This window comes from Ursus arctos, unplaced genomic scaffold (assembly GCF_023065955.2).
Source record: "Ursus arctos isolate Adak ecotype North America unplaced genomic scaffold, UrsArc2.0 scaffold_7, whole genome shotgun sequence".
In the NCBI taxonomy this organism is placed as follows: domain Eukaryota; kingdom Metazoa; phylum Chordata; class Mammalia; order Carnivora; family Ursidae; genus Ursus; species Ursus arctos.
Window position 1 is genome coordinate 23,069,566 of NW_026623089.1, and position 7,334 is coordinate 23,076,899.

The following is a 7,334-nucleotide window of genomic DNA, read 5'->3' on the forward strand; positions in this document are numbered from 1 at the left end:
TTTACCTTTCCTATATCTCAGTTTTCTCATCCATAAATTGAGGACAATAACATTATCTGTATCATATGGTTGCTGTGAGAATTAAATGAGCTCATTTTACCTGACAAAAAGGAAGTGCTATATAAATATTAACTACTGTATTATTTTTAATATTAGTTGATTCGACAGTTAATTTCATGCATCACTTTGGCAAGGCCATGGTGCCCATTTGCTTCATCAAACATCAGACTAGATGTTGCTGTCTAGGTATTTTTTAGATATATTTCACATCTAAATCAGTAGACTTTCAGTAAAGAAGGTTACGTTCCAGAATGTGGGTAGGCCTCAACCAGTCAGTTCAAGGTCCTAAGAAGAAAGATTGAGTTTTCCTGACGGCAAAAGGAATTCAAGTTCAAGACTGCAACATAGAAACCCTGCTTGAGTTTCCAGCCTGTGTGGCTTTCTCCATGGATTTTGGACTTGCCAGTCCCCACAATAGGGACTATCCTCTTGGTTTGGTTTCCTTGGAGACCCTGATGAATACAGCCATGCAGGCTGACTGTGAATCCCACTCAGATTGCAACGGTGGGTTCAAAGTTTCCGTGGACTTTCCCGTAGTTAACCCTGAAGCTATTTAATTTGTGCTGCCCTCTTTTACCAATCTGGTTTTCAAAAAACAAACAAGATTTTGATGAGTTTTCACTGAAAAAGGCAGTGGCAGTCAAGTCCAAAGAGACCTGACTACAGGTCTGTTCTCTTCATAGTCCAGAACATTCCTTCCCTGAGGCCTTTGTCACCGTGAATGGGGGCACACGTGACAAGTCGTATTTCTTTCATAATTGAGAGAAAAGTTTCAAATGAGATTCTAGACTTTCATTAGTTTTTCTGCTGCCCTAATTTCTTTTTCTCCTTTGCTTTCACACCAGCTGCAGACTTTAATTAAACTGTGGCAAGTCTCCTACTAAACTTGGCGGGCTTTCCAGAGAAAACAAGGGCATCTCCTCCCAGGGCAGATCTTTCCCTGAGCCCTCCAGCTTGCATTTATTTTCCCAACTGTCTGGATTAGTGGCTAGAAACCTTGCACGACCTCACATCTCGTTTCTTCCTCTCTTTGTTCTCTTCTACTTAGCGGATTTTGCCAGAAGTTCCTGAGCTGTGTGTGTATTACTGCCATGACTAACTCAAAGTAATATTTCATTGCTGTAATTATGGTAAATTACTACACCGGTTTATCATTTGGATTCTTTATTTTAAAGCGCCATTCATAGCCACGGGATAAAACCATCATATCTGTACTTATGGATTAAATTAATGTATTCCTTTATGACGGACAATGATAAAATGAAAGGAGAAAAGGGAGCACAATCTTATTAGGCTGTAGACAATGACAAATATATTAGCGACCGTCTCAAAACGCTCCTGAAACTCAGTGGCTCTGTACACTGGGCTCTGCCTTCCACACCCGTTTTGCGATTACCAGACTGTGTAGCACAGGGAGCTGAAACTCACAGGAAGCTCAGCACTGCTTATGTGGCAAGGTTATTTAAATACGCCAGGATGTTTTTTGTTTTTTTTTTTTTTTTTTAATTTAAAGACCATTTTCTTCTGCAAAGCTTATTTTGCAAGCTGCATCACTGGACTCTTTCCTTCCACCTTTATTTTTTTATTTATTTCTTTATTTACTTATTTATTTTTAGAAAGAGAGAGAGAGCCCAAGCAGAGAGGAAGGGCAGAGGCAGAGGGAAAGAGAGAATCCCAAGCAGGCTCCACACCCAGCATGGAGCCTGACATGGGGCTCGATCTCACAATGCAGAGATCATGACCTGAGCTGAAATAAAAAACCAGATGCTAATCTGATCCAACTTTCAGCTTTGTATAATAGCAGACAGTTTATAGGAAAATTCTAGAAAATGATTATGTGAAGACACTACCACCTGAATAAACGAGAAGGTTCAACGACTGGACAAATGATGGGGAAGAAGGATATATACATACCTTCTGCTGAGCAGTGATAATACAAGCAACAGGGGTAAGGATCCTGGGAAATGCTGAACAAAATGTTTCAAACCCAAAAAGGTGAGACCAGGAGGTCCAGGAGAGCAAGAATTGAGAGAAACTTGAAACTAGTCTCGTCCTAACACCTAACCAGGATTTGCCTGTATTAAAGGGCATTCTTTACCAGATAATAATCTCAAGTGATTGGACATCAGCTTATTCATCCTGGTTAGGCACTGTATATAAGTAATTTAATAAATAGTCATTGAGTATCTACCATGTGTCTGGCACTCAACTAGGCATCAGAATGTAGCTATAAACAAGAGAGAAATGGGGCCTGCCTGCATGATGCTTACAGTTTAATTAGAGACACATTAAATCAATAGTCTTTAAATAGCAGATTATATTTAGAATTTTTAGAAGTTCTATTTAAAAAAAAAAAAAAACACAGGATATAGTTGCCTGGCAAGGAAGATAGCATGATTACAAAGGTGGTTTTTCCAGGGCAAGTCTTATCCCCTGGACTCTGGATGTGCTGACCTGCAATTTACCAAATGTGGGAAACTTCCTTGCATGATTTGTGGTTGGGGGAACTGGGTTCATGCTTTCCCCTGTTTAGTTCTGGCCAAGGAAAGAATGTTTCATTTTCTGTTTTGGTGTGGGTTTTTGTTTAAGCCTGAGCCCTTGTTGGGTCCTTTTGAAGAAAATTAATTTGTTTAGGAAGCTGAAAACAAACAAATACAGGATATTATGAAAGCACATCACAGGATGGGGACTGTTTTGGCTGGTCCAAAAACTCAAAGGAACCCCCCCTGAGGAAGTGAATTCTCAAGTCTACAAATGAGTAAGGCTTCACATGGACTCTTCCCTCTGCCTGGAACTCCTCCCTTCCCTACACCTGGCCAGGGACGCAAGGTGGGAGGAAGCCTGATGAAAGCGAAGAGCAGTGAGCTTGGAGGACAGTGATGGAGGAGAAAAGGGCCGTGGGGTGAGGGGGTCAGGTGGGTCTTAGGAAGATTGTGCCAGGGACTCACCGACCACGTGAAGTTTGAACTTTATTTTCAGAACAAAGAGAAGCAACTTAAACATTTTGAGCAGATGAATAACATGATCGAATTTGCAATTTAAAAAAGTGCCCTCTTTTGAGAACAGGGCACTGGTACAAGAGCAGGTTTGGGACAATTTGAAGATAACCTCATTGGCATCGAGAGCCTGCTATGTGACAGACAACGCAGTCTATGTAGAGTAACTGTCTTAACCTTTGCCTCCACTCCGTGGGGCAGAGATTCAGGGCTGCTTTCACAGCCAAAAGTGCCATGTCAAAAAGTTTCCGTCAAAAAGTGCCTGATCCTAAAAAGGGCGCTGCACTGGGGGCTCAAGGCTCTGCAGTGTCTGTCTTGAAATTCTTAGTAATTTGGTTATTGACTATATTTTGTAAGCAGAGTTCAGTGGGACAATGGAGCATGCGCAGGGGCTGGGAGCCTCAGCTCACACACATTCCTGCCACCCCCAACCTCTCTGCCTCAGCTGCTGGCTCCCAGTACCATGGGACCCACCAGCCCTCCCCCACTCTATCCTGGCCCCATGACCACTGACACTCTCCCCGCCTGGGGCAGTGACCAAATGGTGCTGGCCTGAAAAGACCTGCATCCCACCATCATCCTTTGTCCCCAGCAGGGGCTGCCCCTCCTTGAGCACGGAGGGTGGAGCTCAGGCACATGGTGGCAGCTGTCTCTGCTCACTGCCTGGGGCTGGCAGCACCACATGTGTTTGGTGGGTGACCTGTCAAGGACAATCTTCTCACCCTGATTCAGGTAACAGATATAGTTTAGATTTAGAACTCAGTGTAATGACTGTTTATGAAATTCTGACCTATAGACAGATCAGATAGATTATGGATAGCTAGATGGAGTTCTAAATCTAAATTATGTCTCATAGGAAAATTCTGTAAGCCAATTCACATGGCGAGGACCTTGGGGATCTTTTTGATGGGGACGATCACATTAATAATAAACATATTGAACACTTTTTATATGGCTGACGTAAATCTAAGCTCATCACATGCATTATCTCTATTTACCCTATAACTAACCTTAAAATCTGTTGTTCCCTCCATTTGGATAAAAGATTAAGTCCTTGAGAGTTAAGTAACTTGCCCGAGACGACACAGCTTCATTTGAAGAAATAAGATTTAACACAAATCTAGGTAAATTCCAGGCCACAGCTCATTACCAGCCTGGGCACCAGTTCCAATCAGTCCAACCTGCCCTTTTAACCAGTTGGGAAGAGCAAAGCCAGAGAGCCTAGAAATTTTCCTAAAGGTCTTAGAGGGTAATAATTGGACAATCAATACTAGAACCCTGTCTGTTTCTTAATGCAAAACTCTTTGCTTTGTAAATGATAACATCCCAAAGCCCTGCATAGCCATTGACCTTGCCTTTACCTGAGAGCATTTCTGCTAACAGGAATTAAGAACCCACTTTGTCTGTGTCCACAGCTTGCAGGGGTGTGAGGTGGAGCCCCTCTTTGCTAGTTCACCTTGGGAGGAAGGAGGGCATCTGTAAACCGGCCAGTGAGTGGTACCTCCCAGAGTCCTCTGGGTCCAGAGCAAGTCCCCTGATGAGTGGGACAGCTGGGCTCTCCAGGACTCTCGAGGCACTGCCCTGGCCCGGAAATTGCTGGGTGAGTGTGATGTAGCTCTCCTTTCAAGGGCCATGTTGAGGTGAGTACACTGATGAGGAGCCTCTAACTTCTATGCCCTTGTATCGACCCCACCTCCATGTAAACAAGCAAGAATAAACAGAGCAAGCAAACATACAAAACAAGTACAAAGGATGTAGAACAAGGCTTATGGACCGGTAATAAGTTCCAAAAAGGCTCCATGACTACACCGACTCAACTTGTCATAATTATTCATTCATGCATTCATTGATTTTTAAAAATATGTGTTTATTGCCTTTGTTCTGGGTGTTGGGGATTACAGCAAGGAACAGAGCAGAGAATCCAATGCTCTCCTGGATCTGATTTTCAAGTTGGGAAGTGACATGATACTTAAATATATAACATGTCTAATGGTGACCAATGCCATGGAGAAAAGAAAGCAGGCAAACACAAAAAGGAATGCAGGGCAGCAAGCAAAGTGCTATTTTCATAGGGGATCAGGGAAAGCTTATCTCTCTGTTCTATTTGGGCAGAAACCTGAAAGCGGTAAAGGGCTAAGCTACCTACTTACCAGAGGGAAGAAAATTCCAGAAAGCATTCCAGCAAAGGGCAAAAGCCCTGAGGCAAATGCTTGCTTATCACGTGCAAGCAAGGAGGCCAGTGTGGCTGGAGCAGAGTGAACAGGTGCAGGGGGGGAATGAGGCCAGGCAGGTGATGGTAACGAGGCAGGGATATCACGTAAAGCTTTGTCGGCCAAAGCAAGGACTTGAACTTTGAGATGGGAAACCACCTGAAGGTTTTGAACACAATCAACGGTCACGTGATCTGAACGGCTTACCCTGGCCACTGTGCTGGGGAGACATTGACCCAGGCTAGGAGGGGTGAAGGCAGAAGCAGGGTACCCAGTTTAGAGGTGATGGTGATTAGCCCCATGAGAAATGATGATCCATGAGGATGGTGATGGAAGAGTTGAAAAGGAAGTATGTTCAGGGTCTATCTGAAGACAGAGCCAACAGGATTTGCCATGAGGACTGGCTGCGAGGAGTAGGAGGAAAAAGATGATTGCAGGATTTTTGGCCTGAGCCATCAGCGGTGATGGGGAATGGATTGTGAGAGCTCAGTGTCGGACGTGTTAAGCTTGAGGTGCCTATTAGATATCAAAAAGGAGATGTTGAGTAGACAAGTTTATATATAGTCTGCGGTTGGGAGGGGTGTCCTGGCTAGAAATAAAAATTTGTAGTATTTAGCATATTGATGGTATTTAAAGCTATACCACTGAAAAAAATCACACAGGGAGAAATGTACTCGGAAAAAAAAATAATTAAAATGTGAATACCATGCTATATACATTATATATATTTAGGATAGTATATGCATAATGTATATGATATATATATATTAGTTTAAGGAATCTTACAATATCTCTGCAAGGTAGGTAGTATTCATCTCATTTCACACATGGGAAATGCAGGAAGGTTAAGGGCTTACCTAAATTAATTCAAGTGGCAAATGACAAAATGGAACTCAGATCCAAGACACCACCCTCCTTTAGTACCGCTGCCTTGCTGACGGTAGGCTCTGGACACCACAGTTTATCCTAAGTGTGGGTCCTTTTCTCGCCTGAGATTGGAGGTATTCTTAGGCATCAGTCCCCTAAATGCGAAGCACCTGAGAGAAGCTGCTGACGGATAATGATCATTGTTTTAACATCTTCAGCCCGCTTTACTGGCAGAATCTCCTCATTTAGTCTCCCGCCTTGCCAAGTACCCAGCAGGGACCTCAAGAAAGGAGGGCATCGGAACTGAATGATTTTGTGGCAGAAGAAAAGGACCACACAGTTTTATGCACAACCCAAACCTAAACGTTCCTACAGTTTGTAGCTGATGCAAAAGGCCAGGCTTTGTCCTCGGGGCTGCTGTGGGCAATGGAAGGCAGGGCTGGTAGGAGAAAGCCTCTGACCCCCTGGGGAAAAGGCTCCTTGGCAGCAGGGCAGCCTCCAGCCCAACCTCTCCAGGGGTGGCTCCCTCTGCTTCCTAACCTGGACAGGCTGGTGGGATTCTTGTGTTTGGTTCATTTCAACCGTCTCTCCCTCTTTCCTGAATGCACCAGGTTTTACAGTGTTCACAGCTGTTAATTAATGTAGACCTCTCTTCCTGAACAGCCGCTGGCGTCTTTAGTGAAGTTATAGATTTTCTTTCTCAATTGCTCTGGAGTCACCCCGAGGCTATTAATTTGGGCTATTAGCCGTGGGTGATTTCAAAATCCATATTGATAATGCTGAGGCTGCGGTGGCTGCCTGCTCCATGGGCTGTGAGTAAGCAAGCGGCAGCGTCCTCCGTCCCCTCTGCTGTAGCCCGAGCTTTCTGGGAGCTCAGCCGGGCAGGTCATTGTTACAGGAATCCTATCCCACGGATGAGTCGGAGACATAGCCGGCTTCCATTATATTTTAAAAAAACCAATAGTCATAACGGCAATAATGATAAATTAATGTAATAAATTAACGATGTTATGGCTAATCATATTAATTTGCATTGACTACTCATTTATTTATATCAGTTAGCAATAAAATAATTTTAATAAGCAACAATAAAAGTCGCTTTTATGATAATTCACTTATGGAGTAACTCCTACCTCCAAGGCATTGTAGTAAAGCAATTTTTTTTTCATCAAATCCTCATACTTTTTTTTTTAAGATTTTA

At 43.4% G+C, this 7,334-nt stretch overlaps 1 non-coding gene across 1 annotated transcript; it reads left to right on the top strand.

Moving 5' to 3' along the window:
* The first annotated feature begins 2,428 nt into the window (after positions 1-2,428).
* Positions 2,429-2,588, top strand: LOC113252587 (U1 spliceosomal RNA). The gene has a single exon (XR_003314938.1). It is a non-coding gene; the product is annotated as a U1 spliceosomal RNA (small nuclear RNA).
* The last annotated feature ends 4,746 nt before the right edge of the window (positions 2,589-7,334 follow it).